Source organism: Protopterus annectens, chromosome 15.part0 (assembly GCF_019279795.1).
Source record: "Protopterus annectens isolate FY-2018-M chromosome 15.part0, PAN1.0, whole genome shotgun sequence".
Lineage (NCBI taxonomy): Eukaryota > Metazoa > Chordata > Ceratodontiformes > Protopteridae > Protopterus > Protopterus annectens.
Window position 1 is genome coordinate 166,672,669 of NC_056749.1, and position 24,018 is coordinate 166,696,686.

A 24,018-nucleotide genomic window follows, 5' to 3' on the forward strand; every position below is an offset into this window, starting at 1 on the left:
AGTGAATGGGAAAAAAGACGCCACAGCCTTCTTTTTAGCGCTTTCGTCCAATTTAATAAAATATGAGCTTCTTCAGAAAACAACACCCATACTAATTATAACATTTAAATAAATAACAATCATGCCACATGTAACTGAATACACCAATGAAATGCAATGAGCACTTAATATTTCTATCATAGTTTACAACTATTTAAACATTTAAACTATTCGTCCACCTTTTTTTACAAAAGATGAATAAAACTAAGTTTTGTGATTTTATGGTCTTTGTGCTTGTAAAAAGCACTTAATATTAATCCTATCATTTAATCCAGGAAGCTGATCTGCATTTAATAAAATTTGCCATAAAGTTTCTTTACATTCCAAAAGAACTTTAAAATCTCCACTAAATTTGTCATTGTTGACTCTTTCTAAAATAAAAAATGAAAACTTTTTGAAACTGGGACAAGTCACAGAATGGTTTGCTAATGTGTTGGACATATCTTTTTTACGTATGGCTAAAGTGTGTTCATATATGTGTTTGTTTAATGCTCTTGGCACTTTTCCTTGTGGGACATGCAAACAATGTAGATATCACAGGGACTACATCAGTAATTTTAAAACATATGAATAGAGTATTTTTGTGTAAGGGACACTACACATTTAAGACAACTAATGTGGTCTGTGCAGCTATGTGCACTTCCTGTGAACATTTTTACATAGGAAAAATAACAAGAGCATTAAACAAACGCATACATGAAAACACTCCAGCCATACGTAAAAAAGATATGTGCAACGCATTAGCAAAGCATTCTGTGAATTGTCCCAGTTTCAAACAGTTTTCATTTTTTATTTTAGAGAGAGTCAACAATGACAAATTTCTTTTGGAATGTAAAGAAACTTTATGACAAATTTTATTAAACGCAGATCAGCTTCCTGGATTGATTGACATGATTAATATTAAGTGCTTTTTACAAGCACAAAGACCATAAAATCACAAAACTTAGTTTTATTCTTCTTTTGTAAAAAAGGTGGACGAGTAGTTTAAATGTTTAAATAGTTGTAAACTATGATAGAAATATTAAGTGCTCATTGCATTTCATTGGTGTATTCAGTTACATGTGGCATGATTGTTATTTATTTAAATGTTATAATTAGTATGGGTGTTGTTTTCTGAAGAAGCTCATATTTTATTAAATTGGACGAAAGCGCTAAAAAGAAGGTTGTGGCGTCTTTTTCCATTCACTGACGGTGGTTTATTTAGTTTCTTTGTTTTGTGTGTGTTACACTAAAGTTCCATTTGGTCAGTGATGGCAGGAGAAGAATCAAGTCAGGAGACTTTGCTCAACCTCAGCACCCATCCTGTTCCTGAGTCTGGTATGAGTTTCAGTGAACTCATTACTAATACTGTTTCTGAGGCTATTCGTGAGGCTTTGGCTTGGCAACTAGGGAATGGGAGTGTTTCTAGCAGTTCGAGTGGTCATCCAGGAAGCAAGCGAGATGACGTCACTGCCAAAGTGGGCATTGTTTCAAGCATGGCGGTTTCAGTTCTGTCTGCGAATGTAAACGCCAACTCGTCTTCTTTTTCCATTAACAAATGTGGATTAAATGTTGCTGGCAGTTTGGATGGTGTTATCGAAAACATTTTTAAAGAAACTACTAATCCGTTTCACAGTACACAGAGTGGGACAGGAGTTAGCAAAGTAAGTGATACTGCAATTCCGTCTAGTCCAGATGAGTTTACAAACTGTAAAAACAACATTTTTTTATTAGAAAGACTGTGTACCAAAACAGTTTCATTACAGTTGGAGATATTTTATTTAGAGGAAAATGTTAACTTACAATATGTACCCTTTGGCCTGAGAGTATTTAAATTCCCTAACTGTGTTGTCCAAGGGGATATGCTTTATACTCAGTTTGTTGAACTTTTTAACAGTACAGGACTTACATATATGAATATGCTTATAGAGCATTATAAGGCTGAACTGGTGTCTTTGAAAAAGCAAAGGGAGACTCTAGATAATAAGATTAGGGCCTCAGAAGCCTTTGGTTCCTTGTTATCCTTATATTTTGGTATCATTGCTAAACTGGAGAGACAGAGCTTTAGTTATTTTGAGAAAACAAAACAAACTTAGAGACCTTGCTGCTTATTCTTCAAAAGCAGCTTATCCAGTTAAGGTATTTAAGGACAACAAACGTGACCCAAGTCATAGAGTCATCAATGGCACAGAAATTAATAATATCAATGTAGCTAGTAATGACACTGGTTCAGCTGTGTGTCCAGGAAATAAAAATGACAATGGAAATGGTGGAAGCATTCATACAGACAATGTTTCAGCTTCCACTTCATATGTACAGGTAGTTTCTGCTGTCAACAAATCTGGTCCTTTTTCAATGGACAAGACAGGCAACAAAAACACTCCGAGATGGTCTGGAAGGTCCAAACAAGGAGCAAGGGAAAGGGCACGGGGCACAAGAAGAACTAGACTTTTCTATTAATGTTCACAATTTAACTGGTGATGTTATGACAAATGATATGATCTCTGTACTCAAAAAGGGTTTTTCCTTTATTCCATCTAATAATGTGAATATTCCTAGATTAATAGTAAATTTGAAACTGTATTTAAGGAAACTCAGTTTGAAGTACATTTTTGAAGGAGTTGCTAGACCTGAACCTCGAGAATTTGATATCAAAAAGAAAAGCACATATAACCCATTGTTAAATTCTACACTGATGATCTTTGGGAAGTTATGTGAGCAAGAGTTTAGGAAAGTTAGGGGATTTAATGATGGTAAGTTAAATCTCCTTCCTTCTGAAAAATCAGCATTGGATGATTTGGCAAAAAACAAAAGTTGGCGTATTATGAAAGCCGATAAGGGTGGTACCATTGTAGTTATGAGGTCTATGGACTACAGTGTGGCAATAAATTCCCTGTTAAGTGACAATATTTGTTATAAAAAAGTCACAGCAGATTATATTACACAAAGATTTTTGAGATTGGACACTTGTTTATTTGATTTGTTCAGTCAAAGTAATATAGATTATTCTGTCTATAATTCTTTATTAGCTGAACATCCTAAACTGGCGACACTATTTGGTATCCCTAAGGTACACAAAAATAGGGAAGACCCTCCTTTTAGACCAATAGTGTCAGCCAGTTTTTCTAAGACAGAATCAATTTCCATATGGCTAGACAAACTTTTGAATCCTGTTGTGCAGAAGTCTAAATTTTACTTAAGAGACTCATGGCATTTGTTAGAGTCATTGAGCCAACTGGACAAATTAGAAATGCCTGTTAAATTTGCATCACTAGATAGACCAAATTATAGGTACAGAATATTTAAGAGATCATTTAAGTCAATATATACTTACTTTGGCAACAATCTTGTTAACACAATCTGTACCTTGATGGAGCTTGTATTAGAGAAAATTTCTTCACATTTGAAAATATATTTTTTCAGCAAATCTCTGGCATTGTGATGGGGTCTAGGGTAGCCCCATGTTTTGCTAATTTAGTGATGGCAATGTGGGAGATTAAGTTTCTCATCACTCATTCTTTAGCTGAAAACATCTTATTTTATAAATGTTATATAGACAATTTGATTTTTTTATGGAAAGGGGATGTAGAAACTTTTCATACATTTGTGCAATATCTGAATAATTCCACTGCATTTTTGCAATTTATTGTGGGAAATTTTGGAGACCGTATTGATTTATTTGGACTTGCACTTAACAGTTAGTCAAGATGGTTCATATTTTGAAAGCTGTATTTTTAGGAAGTCCACTTTGTTAACTAATATTTACACTATAACAGTTTACATCCAGCCTTTATGAAACGAGGAGTTGTAAAAGGACAATTCATTAGACTCAGCCGTTTAACCAGTGAAGATGAGACCTTTCAGTAGGAAATACAGAAACTCAAGGTTTTTTTTGTACAAAGGGTTACGACAAGGACTGGTTAGACAGCATAATAAATGAGGTTGTTGGTCTTAGGACAAATAAAGCTTGCCCAATGTTAAGGCAAGCTGGTGACCAAGCCCAAAGTAGATTAGAAATAACTACAACAGTAAGTGATTACACTTTGGCCTTTCCAATTCCTATCACTAATGAGATGATATACATTAGGGATACCATCTTAAACAACTGGAAAGTAGTGTTAGGTAATACAGAATTGAGTGGAATTATCGGTGATTCTCCTGTATTTGCTTACAAAAGGGTAGTTAACATCAAGACTATTTTAGAGAGAGGTACTCTGTACAGGAATTAGGAAAAAACAAGTTTTAATTTTGGCACTTTTCCTTGTGGGACATGCAAACAATGTAGATATCACAGGGACTACATCAATAATTTTCAAACATATGAACAGAGTATTTTTGTGTAAGGGACACTACACATTTAAGACAAGTAATGTGGTCTATGCAGCTATGTGCAGCTCGTGTGAACATTTTTACATAGGAAAAATAACAAGAGCATTAAACAAACGCATACATGAAAACACTTCAGCCATACGTAAAAAAGATATGTCCAACACATTAGCAAAGCATTCTGTGACTTGTCCCAGTTTCAAAAAGTTTTCATTTTTTATTTTAGAGAGAGTCAACAATGACAAGATTAGTGGAGATTGTAAAGTTCTTTTAGAATGTAAAGAAACTTTATGGCAAATTTTATTAAATGCAGATCAGCTTCCGGGATTGAATGACATGATTAATATTAAGTGCTTTTTACAAGCACAAAGACCATAAAAATCACAAAACTTAATTTTATTCATCTTTTGTAAAAAAGGTGGACAAGTAGTTTAAATGTTTAAATAGTTGTAAACTATGATAGAAATATTAAGTGCTCATTGCATTTCATTGGTGTATTCAGTTACATGTGACATGATTGTTATTTAAATGTTGTAATTAGTATGGGTGTTGTTTTCTGAAGAAGTTCATATTTTATTAAATTGGACGAAAGTGCTAAAAGAAGGTTGTGGTGTCTTTTTTTCCATTCACTGACGGTGGTTTATTTAGTTTCTTCGTTTTGTGTGTTACACTAAAATTTTATTTATCTCTTGATTATTATTTTTCTCATTGAATCCTACATATTTCTAGTACCCACATTTATACTTAAGACCGATTGTAAAATAAATTCCTCAATCTTATCTACATCTGTTAATCCTTTATTTTTTCTTTGTTTAAAGTCATCCCTATTGCTTCTAAACACTCATTTAAATAAAATATCATGTCTTTTACCCACAACTTTTTTGCAATTGCTATAATTTCATCTGCATAAGTTAACAAACCTAGAATTCTCAACCCCTCAGGTATTGCGTAACTGGCTTCCCATATTTTATAATCTACTTCACATACAATCACATTCATAATTAAAGCAAAGAGTATGCAACTCATTGGACATTCCTGTCTTACACCCCTCTTCATATGTACCCCTTTAGTAAACCAACCCCTCTTCATATGTACCCCTTTAGTAAACCAACCATTTGCTAAAATGTTTACTGTATTATTTCTGTAAGCATACATACATAATTTCCTAATGTTCTCACTTATATTGTATTTTTTTTTTCATTATTGCCCATAAATTTTCATGTCATATTGTATTAAATGCCTTTATTAATATCCTGTATCATAAGCTTATGTTTATAATATCCTCCACATTCTCTTATCAGCAATAATTCTTGTCATCCCATCCCTTTTCAAATCTCTTCTGTATTATTTTAATAAAAATCTTATCATTATTCAATGCTAATAGTCTCCAGTTTTTCATTATATTTTGTCCTCTTCCTTCCAAATAAATTTAAGTATTTGATGACATCATTCTTTGCAAATTAAATCTTCATTTAACTATTCATTCAAAATCTTTAAAAAATATTCTTTTTGCCATTCCATCAAATTTTCATACATTTGATATCCTAATCCATCTGTTCCTGCAGCCAATTCTATATTCACTTGTCCCACTGCTTTAGCTACTTCATGTAGATAAATCTCCTTTTCAGAATCTTTATTCTCTTGATCTGAAAATGTTACTTTCCATATTATTTTTCCATTTCATCTTTTTTCTTTAAACATGTCTTGTACATATTTTACTACAATATTCATACTTTGTTCCTGTGTTTTTATTTCTCCTTTTGCATTTTTCATTTTTCTCATTACACTACTATCTTTACTATTCTATACTTAAATATGTTGATACTACTACTCTTTTCCCTTGTAAAAAATATTTGTTTAAATAATAACCCTATCATTTTCTCTTGATTTTTTTTCTATACAATTATTTTTCTTTATCAAAATACTCTCCAAATATTCAAATGTATCTTTATATGCTGTGTTATGTTTTTCTTGATCCATTTTTCTTACATCATACTGTCACTGTAAGTAACATTTTTATTTAATCCTAAAAAAAACCTCCACCATTAAGACCAATTTTTATAGATTGTTCTCTTTGTAATATGATCCTTCCATAATTGCATTATTAATCTCTTCCATCTTCATTGCATGTTTTTTTCAATTTATCTTTTTATTCCTTTGACTATTTTTATATATTCCTTATTTTTATTTATCCTTATCCATATCAGTAGATGATCCAAGACACCTGTTTCAGTTAGTTCTCCTTTCCCTATATTTAATTCCAGAGGCTATTGTCCCAAAGAGGTGGACAAAGATGTTAAAGATGTTCTGCAACAAAGAGAGACATGAGCAGCTCCTTGGTACTCTAAGAAAGGGGTGGAGAATAGACTGGCCCATTCAGCAGATCAATTTAAGTGTGGGAATAAGGCGAACTTGTGTATTAAATACAATAGTAATATCAGCAAAATCTGTGAGATTATACAGGGTAATTAGAGAATTTTGCAATCAGATGACACATTGAATGAATTGGTAGGTGAGGCCCCCAACTTCATTTTCCAAAGGAATAAGAATTTAAAACAAATTCTTTGTGATAAGGAAAGAGGCAAGGTTGTCCATTGTGAGAGGATAGGAACGTATACCTGCCAGTGTTGTAAAGTGTGCAGATACATATCCAAGACACAGGATTTTGTCCACCCTATTAGTAAGAGGGTCTATACCCCAAAATTGTTGGCAAATTGTAATTCTGTTAATGTTATTTACTTAACTAGGTGTGTATGCTGCACCTCCTTCTATGTAGGGAAGACCAATTGTCTTAGACATTTGTTGGCTATTTATTTGCACAATGAACATAATGCTTTGTATCAACATATTCATAAACATCAGGGACATTATTTTAATTTTTTGACTTTACAGTTGATTAAAACTAATCCTAGAGGGGGTGATTTAGTAGGCTATATAGAATACGATGAGACACAGTGGAACAATAGACCTTGGGGATGATAGAAGTCCAGGTCTTAATGGTATGGTGCATTTAAAGTCAGTTCTTAAGAGGCATAGACCTCTTGTTTAATTCATAAATGGTGATTGGTTATTAGATATTTTAAATACTGAGTCTGTGCTACATTGTTATTGTTTGATGAAGGGTGTGTCCTGAAACCACTAACGTTTGTTTTACTAGACTGTATTAAAAGTTTGTTTTTAGCCTGGTGGTCCATGGAGTTCTTTCATCATATATTTATTTCTTATGATATTATGAAATAATCTATTTCAGTTCTGTAAATACCCCTTTTGTAAGTCCGTGAATTTTTATCCTAGATTATTAATTTACCACATCTCATAAGTTCTAACATTTTTCTTACATTGCCTTTTTTTTTTTTTTTAAATTTGACTCTTAAATCACAAAATCTCCTGTCACTATAATATTCATATTTATGACTACCTAATCTATTCTGGTAAAATAAACATTCTCTTTCTTCACAAGGAAAATAAGCATATAATGCTATAATTCTATATAGATGTTCTTTCTATTTTAAACCCATAATAGTTGTAACTTTAGTAAGAATGGGAGTATTATTTGTACAAAATATTCCTTTTCCAGAACACCAGTTATTTTTCAAATACCAAATTGCCCCCCCCCCCCATAATTTTTCTGTTTGTAATCTTTCTTCACTTGTTAAGAATCTTGTATATTCTAAAACATTTGCATACCCATGACATTTATTACACCTTTCCAAAATTCCTACCCTCTCACTGTATTCACATTCACAGAAAGTACTCTCTTTTATTCACTTTATTTTACATTTGTTTACTGTGAAAATCTGATTGGGCAAAATGTCCTTTTTTTCAGCAGAGGCCCAGGGAAAAAAGCTCTACATTTATAAATAACCATAAGATACATATACAACATACATCTCCAATATTGATTCCATCTCAGATATAACTGCAAATTGAAAATACATGTTGTTATATATTTCATTGATACAATCATATAGTCTAGATAGGATACAAAGAATAGCAGTACTGTGATTGTAGGTAGAAAACAAGCAAATTAAGTATACATATACTTAGTAAGGGTGTACTATTCAAATACAAAAATAGCAGGTTGTGTTCCTTTACCTGCCTTAAGGCATCTATTTCCTAACCAGGGTTTGTGCAAGAGCATGTCCGTGATTCTGACATTTGTGATTTGAGAAGATTTTTAAAGTTGGAAGTGTTAGTCATTGTTCTGATATTTAATGCCAGGGAATTTCAAGTTTTAGCTATGCAGCTGGAGTAAATGGAAACTCCAGCTGCATTGTTAGGTTTGGATATGTTTTATATATATTATTACTGGAACACCCTGTTATTGGAGTAGTGTATTAGATTTTGAAGTATTGGTATTTTTTCCAGCTAATTTAGTATTTGATTGGCAAAGGTAAGTTGATTATAAGCAACTAGATTTGGTAGTTTTTTAAATTATACCTCCCTAACCAGAACGTCCACTCGGTCATCTGTGTGGTGTGCTGTCCCTTGAAAGCCTTGTACGGATACTCGGGCTGTCCCCCCACCTGCAAATAGCAATCCAAAAGAATATCCCAACAGAATTCCCAGGCATGGACTACCTAGTTGTGTCTTCTTTCAGCCTTACAGTGTAGGTGATAACCTGCAGTTCTGTAATTATTTTATTATATTGTGTGTATTCCTCTCAAGTCATATTTGTAAAGGGTCAGCACACCCACGGACCTACACTGAGGCTGTCCTCCCTTCTCCCATCTTACATTCCCTACATTAAACTAGTTTAACTACACCTACTGCAATTCTCCACCTTTGCCACTAGATGGAGACAGAGCAGAATTACTTTTGCTACATGCAAACCCCAGCTGCGGGTTCCAACTGTGCTTGTTAAGTCAATTCCAGCCACCCCATTTCAAACATTAAAACTGAGTAGTCTGTCCCCATAACAGACACAGGAAGGAAACCTATATAGAAAGAAAGGTAGAGGACTGACACTATACCACTTAAAGTCCCACAGTACTAGAAACAGGCAATTGTTTGCTATAACAGTAACATTGTCCACTTAAAAGCTGAAGTGGAAGCACAATTTTGGTATTATTTTTTCAAACAAAGTTGACACAGAGGGTGCAACTTACCTACTTTAAGCTTCCTTAGTGTACAACCTCACTGTGCAATTGATTGGTTCTTATCAGCTACTCCACTCCATGGCTGGCTCTACCCGCTCTGTTCACCCTTCGGGCTCACTCTGCTCCCCTACCCTTCCCCAATTCCCATCCACCCCCAGTGCTCCTACATATATACCTATAAACCACACCCCATCTCCTTATAGCCAAACCGTCCACCTCGTTAACATTCCCAACCCTTCTTGTTACCTTACTCTACCTCTTTAGAATATTTCATTACCTCCCACATAGTACCTTAAACTAAATCATCACAATGTCTATATTACCTACCCCATTACACATAAAGCTGTTACTCTTGATTTCACTCTTACCTCCTCTAACTATATCCTACCTGCTAACCTCCTATGAACATCCAATATGACCACAACTTCATTACCCCTCCAAACATACTGCCATACCAACACTAGCTATTTCCCAAAATCACATAAACATTACATCCCGCCCCAGCTACCTACTAGCTAAGTATCATAGACTGGCCCACATCAGGTATAACAATCTAAATGCTAGGAAATCTCTGTACCAATATTGTAAGCTTCTAAATCCTATATGTAGAATACAATTCCACTCCTTACTTAATGGAGACATTCATCCAAACCCCGGCCCACAGAATACTCCTACCACTGAACTCCATAGCACTAACCTCTCTAGTACACAAACCCCTACTAGACCTTCAAACTCACTCTTTATAGCACATCTCAATATATGCAGCATTAACAATAAAGTTGCCCACCTCCACGCTCTCCTAGATGTCCATTTATTTGATATCCTATGTCTAACAGAAACATGGTTAAAACCTGCAACTAAAGATAATGAAGTCATCCCACCTGGTTATAATATCCTGAGACTAGACAGCACAACCAAGAAGGGAGGTGGGGTAGCAATCCTTTACAAAGCAGGGTTACAGGTCACTTCTTCAGACCTTAAACCACCTCTAGACAATAATGCTGAAATCCTTATTTCTAAGATTCAGCTCAATACTTGTAAATCCATATATATCATCTGTATCTACCTTCCTCCTGGTAATAACATAAACACCTTCAAAAATATCCTTAGCTGGCTTTCTGTAAATCTCCCACAAGAAACTATAGTTCTTGGTGACTTTAATATCGACTGGAAGTGCTGTAGTACTGAACACCCTACTACACATATTAACCTATATGGCTTTTCTCAAACAATTACCGCTCCAACCAGGATTAACAAACCCAATAATAAAGTACCTTAGATTAGATTCTCACAAAAAATCCTCATCAAACATACAAAGTAGGGACCCTCCCAGATGATTTAAGTGACCACTCAGTGACCTATATTATCAGGCATAAGATCAATATTACCTACACAAGTACATTCAGGACAATACGGACCAAAAAACATTTTAACCCTGAACGTTTCCAAAGTGAACTTAAGGCATGTAATTGGTCACCAGTAAAATACCTCCCACTTGATGAAACAATAAAATACTTGAATTCCAAATTCTTAGCCACCCTAGACCTCCATGCACCAACCAAACCTGCCCTATGGCTCTCAAATGAAACCAGGCAAAAAATTATTCTTAGAAACAAATCCTGGGCTAAATGGCGTACTACTAAAGACCCAATAGACTAACAAACATTTAGACAACTGAGAAATAATACAAAAAAGCTATTTTCTTAGATAAAAAGAACTTCTACTTCCAACTCCAACAAACTCACCAAAATAAACCACAAAAGTTTTGGGCAAGCATTAACAGACTTCTACGCCCAGGCCAATCCATTACACCAAACCCACAAGGCACTAACCTTGAGAATCCCACTCAAACCGCCAAAGCCCGCAATACCTTTTTCACAGAAGCCATCCAATCTCTTGCCACTCAGCTCAACTCTACCAACTTCATCTACTAGCTCACTCCCTTCATTTCAGTTGCAATCAGTTCCAACTTCCCTCATCTGCACCCTTCTCCAAAAACTTAAACCAACCACTCCCTCAGCTGACCAACTACCTGCAGAATACCTGCAAAAAGCAGCTAAAGCCATAGCCTATCCCATTTCCATACTGATTAACAGAACCATAACTGAAAGTACCATCCCAACTATCTGGAAAATCTCTCACATTATCCCCCTACATAAAGGTGGTAACTCAAATGAATTTTCAAACTATTGTCCCATAGCCAGCTTTCTCCATTGGCAAAAATAATGGAAAAGTGTATCCATGGGTAACTACTACACCACCTAATCCAAAACAACTTACTTGCTAACTGTCAACATGGATTTAGGCCATTCCATAGTACCACCACTGCCCTCTTATCCTTTACAGACTGCATAAACAAAAAACGGAACATCAACATTCTTTCCTCTGCACTCTTTATCGATCTTTCTAAAGCTTTCAATATGGTTAACCACCAGCTACTTATAAATATACTCAAATCCCTCTCACTTGATGCACTGGCTATAAAATGGTTCCAGTCTTACTTAGACAATAGACAGCAGGCTGTCCTATGGGATAATAATCTATCTACTCACCTCTCCATTAACCTTGGTGTCCTTCAAGGCTCCATATTAGGCCCACTACTATTCTCGGTTTTCATTAATGACCTACACTTGGCAATTCCTCAAGCTACCTGTATACAATACGCAAATGACTCTACAATAATATGTTCAGCTAATTCACCATCTGAACTACAGTCCGTAACCCAAAAGGCATTTAATATAGTGGAAAAATGGTTTTTACAGCGCTGCCTCCTCTTGAACCCCAAAAAACAAAGCTTTTACTTTTCACTCCTACCCCGAAGTCCACCCAAGTAGATTTTACAGCCACGTCTTATAATGGCACTCATATCTCCTGACCCAACCACCAAACACTTAGGAATAACAATAGACTGCAATCTTAACTTCGATACTCCATATTAACAACACAGTAAAACAGTCAATAAGAATACCTTACACAATTAGCTAGAACCACTACAGCCCACACTCCTTTAATCTCTACACTCCTCTATGCTTCACTTATATACACTAATCTGTCAAAAAATAACCTCAACAAACTGACAATCTCCTACCATAATATTGCTAGATTTGCTACTGGCACTCCATTTAGAACCCACCATTGTCTCAATCTAAAGCAGTTAAGATGGCTAGAGCTACAAAATCAGCTTCAATTTCACCAGCTGACTATTGCCCATAAGACCCTTTACCAACCTACCAATACTCCAGTACACTCTAGCTTTATTACCCCTTACAAAAATCTTAAAAACTTACGCTCATCAAATAAATTACTTCTTTGCATAAGTAAATCCAACAACTTGGCAGGAGACTCTCTGTTCTCTAACACTGGTGGGAAAAATTGGAACCTACTACCCTGTGAACTTTTATCACTGTCTTCAACATCACTTTTCAAATATAACCTGAAACTATACCTTCGAACACATTGGTTATGCCCCTGTACTAACCCCGACTAGCTCACCATCTTTTTATTTACTGGTTATTGCTCTCTTTTAACTCTTCTGTATTAACTCCAGTCTTTCTCCTTAATAACCAAAGAGACCAGGATCTTGTAATTTAAGCTAATGTATATAGAAACATCATTCTAGTGCATAAAGTTTTATTTAGTGTTCGTGTTAAGATTGTTAATAAGGTATTTTACTATTGTACCAACATTTTTGCAATTGTGTGTTTTTGGAGCTTATCTCCCCAGGCCTCTACTGAAAGTGGACATGTATCCAATTAGACTAGCCCGGTCAACACATGTAAAATAAATAGTTTGAGCCAGGATAGTTTTAAAGGCAAACAATGATGGGATCTGAAATTTGTTACTGTGGCAAACTTTCTATTTTATTATAGCAAGTTTCAAGTTTTGCTAAATCAGATTTCTTTGAAAGAATTTGTGAAGCGTTTAGTAGCATAGAGATGAGATGCGTTCTTGCTATAGTGGCCTTTGAAAATTTAGTTAGAAAGTGTTGATTTCTGTACAGGGTTCCTATTTTTTTTGTGTGCGAACTTTTTCATGGTCTGTGATTGTGATATGGTCAATGACAACTCCCAACTAATTTTGTTTGAGAAACTAGAGAAATAATTGTATGGTTTAATGATGAGATATTGAATGGTGGGTGGGCGTCTGCAGCTCTAGTTGGATAGAAGAGCATGATTGTTGGTAAGGTTAATATAAGTTGTACATTGTTTAGAGAAGATTCCACAGCATTAAGTGACTGCTGGGTAATTTTTTTTTAGAGTTTTTGTAGTGCTGGGGTGGCACAAATCAGGGTGGAATAATTCACATATTGAACTATGGAGACAAGCAGGGTGACAGTATGAAGATTGTTAGTAAAGATAATAAAAAGGAGAGGCCCCAGAATAGATCCCTGTGGAACTTTCAAGGTTGCAATAATGGAGAGATTTTGGTGCCATTTTGCAGCTTGCTGGCATCCAATTAGATGTAGCTGGAACCAAGTAAGTGCAGAATGGCTAAGTTTAAATTCTGAGAGTGTAATTAAGAGTTTAGAATGTGAGACGGTATCAAAGGCTTTGGACAGATCAAGAAAGATGGAGGAAACTAGATTGCCATCATTGCGATGGTGGTTTAGTAAAGTTAACAAGGGAGGTGGTAGTGCTATGATTAGGATGGAAATCATACTGAGTGTTAGATAGAAGATAGTTCAAGATTTGTGAAAGGATGCACCTCTCAAGTAATTCTGGTAATGGTGATAGTATAGTTATTGGCTGGTAATTTCATTTTTGTTGTTTCCACCTTGGGTGGGAGAATGGCATAATGGTTTAGGTGTTTACGTTAGAGACACAAGGTGCAGGGTTTGATTCTCATATAGAGTAATTGGCTAGGGTTAAAATGGCCCACAAGGGCAATTAGCCGAGTATTAATCTATGAACCTATGTAGTGGGATGATATGTGATACTTTTCAAATTTTAGGGACTTGTTCTGAGATGGATCGATTTATTAATATGGATACTAGATAGGACATTGCTTCTGCAGCACATTTTAGATACTCAGCAGGTAGATAGTTGGCAGCAAATGTAGCAGGTTTAAGCCTTTTGAGATATTAACTATGGTGTTTATTGGGACAGATTGGGACAGGTTGGAACGAGAAGTTATTGGGATCTAGTATGAGTACTATGTGAATCTGGGTAGGGGAAGAACAATTATTGTTTGAGAGTTAGTAGGGATTCAGTGAAGTGTCTGTTAAATTGTGAGGCTATGCTGTCTTTAGTATTGGTGAGTGTTGGGGAGCACTAGTTTGTCCTGGCAGTAGGACTTTTTTTTTTATGGCAGTCCAGAATTTTTGTGGGTTTCTTTGATTTTATTTTTGATTGGACACTGCTATAGTAATTTATTGTGTTTTTAACATTATTTCATAGTTCTAAATACGTTTGTTAGTTGTAGTTTTGTCATTGAGCCATTTCTCCCAGGCCTTACCTCTAGTTTTTAACAAATATCGTGTTTCTTTGGTTAGCCAATGGGCATAATTGGATTTTATCCTTATTATTTATCCTTATTAAGATGTTTAGGATATTGAGTAAGGCTGAGGTAAAGTATTCAACTGCAGTATCTGAATGCAAATCTTTGAGTGGTGCATATTTGCATTTTTAAACTAGTTATGAAGTCTTGGGGATAAAATGTTTTCTTCTCTGATTTGGTGGTAGAAGGTAAGCTATATGGATTTATTTGGTGTCAGAGAATGTAATTTGGAATATGGTCACTGAGGCTGTCTGGGAGATGGCCAGACTATAGGGATAAATCTGGCCTGTTTATAAGTATCCAAACACTTATTTGATGTTTTATCTAATCTAGTACAAGTATGGATTGCTTGTCAGAAACCAGGTAGGTTAATGTGGTCAGAGGGATTTTTGAGAGTTGCAGGAGAGCCAGTCCACATAAAGTCACCCATTATAGTTGTTTCCTGAGAGAGGGATGTTGTTGTCCAGTTTAGGATGTGTTATAGAGTAGTCATATTGTTCCCAGGTGGGATGTAGGCTCCCACTATACTCTTTTTTTTTTTTTTGATTAATTGTTAGTTTAGTAAACAGCATTTCAGTGTTAAAGTTTGTGATGGTTAGGTCTAGAGTTTCTAAATTGTGATTGTTTTTGTATAGAAAGACAATAACACCACCTCTTTTTTTTCTTGTTGTCTATCTAGCCTGTGTATGTTGTATCCTGAGGTAAGTCTTTCTTTGAAACAGATGTCTGGTTTTAGCCAGGTTCCTGTTAGAATGACTATATCTGGAGTATATAGAGCAAGGGGGTAATGCAATTCTTGAATTTTGTTCATGATGCTCCTGAGATTTATATTGAGTAGTAGTAAGGCTGCACCTTTTTTGGGAAATGTTAATAGTTGTTGGGGATGGGTTGGATTTGTTTGTGGACCAGGGTTGGGGTGAATGTTCCCACTAAGTACGAGCTGTGATTCAATATGAACTACAAATTTTATGTACTTTGATATAAACTTATCGTATTTCTGTGTAACATTAGTGTTAAGATTGTTGTGTGAGTAAGGTGCATGGTTTATGTTTGTGGGATTATAGATAGCTGGTGCTATTATTAAATTTGTATGTTTTAATTGTAATGTGTCTGAGAAGGAAGTAGTGTATGTAGATTGTGTGTTGCTAAGTTCTGTATGGTAAGAGGTTATGTGAGCTGTAACAGAAATATCAGGAGTGATGGTTATAAGGGCGGCCACGGTGGTGCAGCGGTTAGCGTTGCCACCTCACAGCAAGAGGTTCTCCGGTTCGATTCTCAGCTGGGGTGCCTTCTGTGCGGAGTCTGCATGTCCTCCCTGTGGTCGCGTGGGTTTCCTCAAGGTGCTCCGTGGGTTTCCTCAAGGTGCTCCAGTTTCTTCCCACATCCCAAAGACATGCAGTAGGTGGATTGGACAGTCCAAACTGGCCCTAGGTGTAAGTGTGTGCATCTTCTGTGGAAGGTTGGGTGCCGGGCTGGCAACTCAACACCGTAAAACTCCACTGCCAATCATGAGCGGACAGATGATCTGCTGTGGCGACCTCTAACCGGGAAAAGCCAAAAGAAGAAGAAGAAGGATTGATGGTTATAAAGTTATCATACTGCTTACTACTTGTGTTTCAGATCTAAGTTAAAGTAATGTTATAGATGGGTAGGAATAATTCTTAGTTGTAATTGGGTTTTGATATGTGTGGTATTTAAACTATTCTTTTTCCGGCTATGACTTATTACACTAAAATATGTAAAGTAGCAGATAGTTAAGCAAGTGGAGTGTGATATATGGGAGTTAGTACAATACAGTTTCATTGGATAATTGGAGTGACATAAATTTGGATTTACCTTGCTGTGATAGGATTTCTTTACTTCAGGGGAGTGGCTATTTGGGAATAAGTTTAGGCATAGCAGGGGGGGTGGAGAGAGCCTGAGTGAAGTGAGGGCGAACGGAGCAGGTAGTAATCAACAAAATGGTCTGAGTTGAAGGTAGGTAGGAAGTTAAAGGAACTGTAGTCCCTTGATGATTTTTGTTTTTAAAGCAAGTAGATTTTACTTATTTGTAAACAACACTCTGGGAAAATCATAATGGACTACAGTAATCACAAAACAACTATGGGGTAATTTTGTTTTTCTTAGTATTATAGACTAATAACAGTTATAAGGAGAAAAACTACAGCTATAGGTAAGTCAGCTTACTATTTTACCCAACAACAACTAAGGGGAGGCAAATACACTTAGAGCTTATTTATCAGATTGGGGGGGGGGGCAGGGTAAATAAATCAGAAACTGCTTAATATTGTCCCTGCTGGTGTGCTGTCCAAATATCCTAATAACAAGCCAGATAATTAATCAGAGTCTCAACTGTGACAGCCATTGATTTTTTTTTGATGCTGCAAGCTTCTTTCTTACAGCACTTTACAGTTCCCTGTCATTTGAGAATGTTCATCAATGCACAGTTAGAAAAAAATTATAGCTGAAATGCTGGATATTTTCAGGGATAGTTAGAGTTAGTGTACTGTAAAGAAAATGTATAGAATGAAAATGTTTGCTGATACTTGCACTAGTAAAGCTTTATTTAAAACCTCTCCTCACTTACTCTAACTACCTCTTGTGGCAGCTATGGCATAATGCATTATACTTATGTAAATACTTAACAGTATTTAAATAAAAGGAACAACCAAGACTTCTAGTGAAATAGAGGACTATACATACAGATATAATTAGGAAGCCTAAATACTCGCTACAGTTCTTATGGGAGCTATGCTACAATATGATATACTTATGGAAACGCTGTCAGTATTATGTAAATGGAACAATCAAAGAGAAAAACCTTGCAGAAAAATAGAGATTTTAAACCTATAGAATCAATAACTAAAACTGCTGCATAGTCATTTTAGTAGTATAGAGAGTTATAACATCAGCGTTTCAGAGAAGGCCTGTTAATAAGCATAACAGTTGGTATAGAGTCAATATATACGATTATGTATCATTACCCCTCATGTCAACAAAAATTCAAATATGAAAGAAGAACAGATGTTAAATGCTATTAATATTCTAAGTGTTGCATTTCAGCAGCATACAATTTACGGAGCATTGAGAAATAGCAAGGATACTTATATAGGGAGCACACAGCGCAAGCAAAAAGAAGAGCAGTATCTGGTTTGTTTTTTTTTTTAAATGGTGCCTGATCTTCAACAGGTTTAAATAAAATACCTTGGTATCTTAGGGGGAGGGGGAAAGGATTACCTCATTGGTCAGGTGGGAACCGGTTCTTACAGGAAAAGCTAGAGCCAATCAGTGCGCTTGTGACCAAAAAAAATAATCAACAAAATGGCCTGGGTTGAAGGTAGGTAGGAAGTTAAATGAAATGTAGTCCCTTTACTCTAACGTTATTACTTTGCCTTTTCCTATGCTTCCTAGAAATTATAATTTTATTTCATTTGTCATCCATTTCCTTTCTTTTTTTATGCTTACCCTTTGCATTTTCTTTCCTAGCTTTTTTCTTTTTACCAACCAAATTTTTTTCTTTTACTACTACCAAGTTTATATCTTCCTGTTCACTTATTTCAGAAACTTCTTCCATTACTTCTTCTTTTTCTATGTTGTCTTCTTTAACAGTGGAGGAAATAGAAGATAAATTAGATATCATACCATGACCCCCCATTATTATTCCAAAACGTGCACGCTGATTGGCCAGCGTGCCCGTTGTAAATCGAGTTATATTAATGGAAAAAGGTCCGGTCACCCGGACTTTTTTCCATTAGTATAACTCTCTTTTTAAAACACTGTCTCGCTATGTTAAATGGGTTTAACATAGCGAGACAGCTTTAAAATAAGCAACGGAAATCTCCGTTGCTTATTTTAAAGCTGTCTCGCTATGCTAAACCCATTTAACATAGCGAGACAGGTTTTAAAAAAAAGCAACGGAGAAAGCATGATCTCTGTTGCTTTATTTTAGTGTTTCGCTATGTTAAATGAGTTTAACATAGCGAGACAGTTTTAAAATAAGCAACGGACATCTCCATTGCTTATTTTAAAGCTGTCTCGCTATGTTAAACCCATTTAACATAGCGAAACACTAAAAAAAAAGCAACGGAGATCTTGCTTTCTCCGTTGCTTTTGCCCACAGCTCTGATGTACTGCGCAGACGCGCAGTATATCAGAACTGCCGCGGATACCAGACATCTGCGGAAGGGCAGCAAACAGGCATTATACTATGCCATTATTTAAGAAAAGTAATAGTTTCTTTTCTTAAATAATGTCATATATAGTAATAACCACTTCTGGGTGTGGGTAATGCTGTATTTACCCACGGTTGGCTTTGTTTGGTCCCTCGGGCTTCGCCCTTGGGACCAAACCACGCCAACCGTGGGTAAATCCAGCATTACCCACACCCAGGCGTGGGTTATTGCTATAATGTTTCTTCTTTCTTCATTTTTTTCAATTTCTCTTTATTATTATTATTTTCAGCTTTACAATCCAGCCATAAATGGCCAATTTTGTTATATTTCTAACATTTCAGTTCACATTTTCTTGCATCATGACCCAGTTCCCCACAAATATAACATTTCTTTTTTGTTACAGTTATTTATCAAATGTCTTTCTTTTCCAGAAAAAAAAGTGTTGTCCCAGTATTTTACCTCACCCTTACTTCCTTCAACATTTATCATACTTGGAATATGTATCATCTTGTCCGTTTCTGTATTTAGCATAACATTACATTCCCATCCACCAGCCCATAAACCCCCTTTGTCATAAATCTTCACAATGTCCAGTACTGCTGTGCATAAACATTTCAAATATCTTTTTTAAAGTTTGCCTTTCTACTTCAATACAAAATTGTACATAAATCTTCTTTTTTGTCTCCCTGTTAAATGCTCTTATAACATACAAGTTCCAAATATTACATTTCTTATTTTTTTCATATTCCCCAAGGAAATTTTTCATTGCAAAAACAGTCTCAAATACTCTTACCTCTCAGGCTTTAATACCCAAAAGAGCCATTGCGTTGTCCCAAACTTCATACCTATCCAGTCTTTTTGTTTTCTTTATTTGAATCCTCACCATTTACTTCCACTTCACATTCTCTTCTTGTTGCTACCCTGACACTTTTCACTTTTTTTCTGCATAGGCTCTTTGTTTCAGCATCACTTTTCAAAATGGATTCTGCTTCGTCTCTTTGTATTTTATCCATAAATTTCCCATCTCCTTCATTTTCTGTCTCGCTTTGTATCAACATCTCTTTCAATACATCATCCCGCACCCCTCCCAACTTGGAGGGTTGTAATAAAATAAGACTCACTTAACTCCTTTCTTTTGGTTTCAGCAAACAAGTTTTGCTGAAAAAATTGTGTCTGAATCCTCTGCAATCTTACTAGCACTCTCCACGGCACTGGCATTCTCCTCCGTGCCTTCTACCACCTTCTGCGGGTCATGCACAGTTCTTCCAGGCACCACTGTACTAGAAACAAGATACAAGTGCTCACTTTTTTGGCTCCAAAGCTATGAGTACGGTAAGTTACAGGTGTCCTAGCCAAATTTCCCTTAGTCAATGTGGATACCATATCAAGTTTCCCCTAAAAGGAGGTCATTGGCATAACTGAACTGACTCCGTTAACAAAAAGTATAAAGTATAAATAAATTATGGTTGCCACTGTATCTCCGTTATTTCATTATATCTTTGTAAGCTATTTTAATGCATCCAAATCATTAAGTGGGTATGATTATTATATCTCAATGGACCTGCCACTGTAAATTTATCTTGATTTATTTATTTTTTTAACCAGAATCTACTTTAATCCCCCTTTATGTGACTTGTGCTAGAGATAAGGAAATCATTTTTTGTTTTAACTTCCAGGTAAATAGAATGACAGTGGTGTGAGTCATGGACATCTTTCACAGTTTCTGGAAGCTATTTTTCATTTTTTGTTTGAATTACTCTGATTTGTGTTCTCACAGCAGCTCGAACTTTAACAATAGTTGTAAATGCTCAACAAAATAAAGCATTCAGTTCAAATAGTTTAATGCTTCCATTTTTTAGTCCCAAGTGCTGACAGATCCTCTCCCACATTCCTAATGAGATGTCAGGACTATCTTTGTAATCCAGCAGTTGTCAGATGACCACGCTTGCCTCTAGTTCAAAGAACTACTAACATACATTTAAATTCCTTCGCTATTCACCAGCGCCTGCAGTGGGAAGAGATGTGTTTCAGCTTGAATGTTGCCAAAATGTGCTGTAGTTAAAAATATTTCCTTACAATACAGTTTAGATACTTACAGAATGAAATAAATCTGACTTTCTGTTCTTGCATTTGAATTAATGATATTCTTTCTCTCTACTAAATCAAAAATGTCTTTGTGCATGGCATTTCCTGTTGCTATACCATTGACTTGTTACACTGTAGCAAACTAACACCTCATCCAAACTACAATCCTTGAGCATGACAGGTTAATAGTAGTTCTGTGTTGGTAACTTTGCCAGGATTTGTAATATTATGGCATCCAGTCTTTTTTCATATGGAAATAAAATATTTCATTTTTAAGAGTGGAATATGGGAGAGCTGTTACCATGCATCATTTATTCCATACTTTTATTGGTATGGTACTTTACTGATGTTCTTCATCTCACATTGCTGCAGTCCTTACACTTGGGTAGTCCGCTGTCCTCGGTCGGCCCGAATATCAAAGTATAAGGCTGACGTCGGTCAAGGCGCATTTGACTGACATCAGGACACAAATGCGCATGACCGACGTCATATCCTCAGTCTTTTTTGCCACATGGTCCGATGCAGAAGCAGCGTTGCAAGTGCCGGTTGGCGTTCTGAAATTGTTCGATTTCGGAGTTTCAGACCGAGTCAAAGTTGGCTAAGTACCCCGTTGGGGAATATTTTAGTTTTTTCTTGCCTCAGTGGTTTACCGGATGTCAGAAAAAGTGAATAATTGTATTTCTTGTGGGAAACAGATACCGCATAGAGACTATCATACTTTGTGTATTCCTTGTTTAGGGCCTGAGCATGACGTTGTTGGGTGTCGCTCTTGTGCTAGATTCAATAAGCGCACTATAAAGAGAAGATTAGATTGTGCCAGGTTAGTCTTCGGGAAGCGGTGCAATTATAAAATGCCGTCGGATGCTCCGCCCGCTTCTTCGAAGAAGCGCAAGGACAAAGCAGTTAAACCTAGGCTAGAGGAACCGTCAGTACCGGACGCCGGTTCTTTAGAGGTGTCGGTGGAGCCGGTGGTTCCACCGGAGGTTTCTTTGGGATCCCAGGGAGAGACTTTGTTATTGCAGGATGTGGCCTCTCAGGAGGCAGATCAGGCTGATGGGGCTTCTCAGGTTACTATACTCCCCTCCCTGCCTAGGGTGGTTAGGCCCTCTCCTTCTGTTTCCAAGGCTTCTCCCAGGGGCAGGCCAGGTTTAGCTTCAGTTGGTGTCACCCCTAGTTCTTCAGGATCTGTGCCCAAGAAGCATATGCTTAAAATGGCAGAAGATTTGATTACTTTGATTAGGGGTTCTTTGCCCCCTCCTGACAAGAGACCTAGGGTGGAGCCTGAGCTAGGGAGTTTTGAGCAGGCTTCGGATGTTTCAGAGTCTTCGGCTGAAGACTTGCAGGAGTACTCTCCTTATTCTGATTCTGATGTGGATGATTCTACTCCTTCTGCTTCTCCTCCTGAGGATTTTTCTTTTCAGAAACTCTTCATTCCATGAGGGTGCATTTTAAGTGGGAAGGTCAGGACTTCTCTGTTTGCAGGAAAAGGCTTAGAGTATTGTTGCTTTTACCCCAGCATAGGCCTTTGGCTATACCTCCTGTTTTGGATGTAGTGGAATATGTTTTTACAGAGGCTTCTCTTAATCCTGATTCTTTGCCTCCTGCTCCTGTTAAACCGGATAGGTATTACAGGGTGCCTGAAGCTCATAAGTATCTTTTTAAGAGTCCTAGGGCAGACCCAGAAACTGTTAGCCAGGGGCCTAAAGGTGTTAAGGCTTCTGTTGTCAAGAATCCGGTTCCTGCAGATAAAGAGGCCAGGGCCTTGGATAGATGGGGAAAGAAAGTTTATACTTCTTCCACTCTAGCTATGAGGGCTTTGAATTGCCAGTTTCACATGTTGAAATACCAAAACTATCTCCTTTCACAATTGAAGTCTAAGGTTGATGCTCTGGCAGAAGGTATTGATTGTAAAGAGTTGCAAGATTTAGTACATGTTTCTGAACAAGTGGGTAAGCATTCTTTGCAATGTGGTTTTGATGCTGTACAGGCCTCGTCTAGGGTGGCTGCCACTGGGTCAGTTCTTCGCAGGCATGCCTGGCTGAGGGATCAAAATTTATCTGACCATGTTAAAACAAGGATTTTAGATGCTCCTTTACAATCTGACGTGTTGTTTGGTTCTCCTGTTGAGGCAGTTTTAAAGAAAATGGAAGACAAGGCTAAGTCTATGCAGACTGTTAAAGATTTTTTGCAGGTTCAGCCTCCAAAGTTTAGTAGAAATTGGCCTACTAAGGGGTGGACGTATCCTTCTTATGATTCCCAGTCTAGGGGTAGATCTAGACGTGGTAGGGGCAGAGCTCAGGGCTCTTTCAGGCCTAGAACAGGAAGTTCTCCTGCACAGTCTTCGGGTGAGGGCAGGGGTCAGTCCTTTCGTAAACAGACCCAATGACCTACCTTTTCAGCTGCCAGAGCCTTCTCGTCTGGCAGCACCTTTGGGAGGAAGGTTGGCACTTTTCAAAGAAAATTGGAGTTTAATTACCCAAGACAGATGGGTATTGGATATCATACACCATGGTTACAGGTTTTATTTCCATACCTTGCCTCCTTTCAAGGGCATGCCAGACGTTCCTCCTCAACAAAGAATAGAGGCTCACAAGCAAATTTCTCTGTTACTCCAAATAGGGGCCATACAGCCGGTCCCTATGCCAGAAGTGGGCCTAGGATTTTATTCTCGCCTGTTCCTAGTACCAAAGAAGGGGAACACGTGGAGACCAATTTTGGATTTATCTATCCTCAACACTTATCTGGACATTCCCAAGTTCAAAATGTTGACGTTACAGCAGCTTTTACCTCTGCTGGGCAAAGATCATTGGATGGTAACTTTG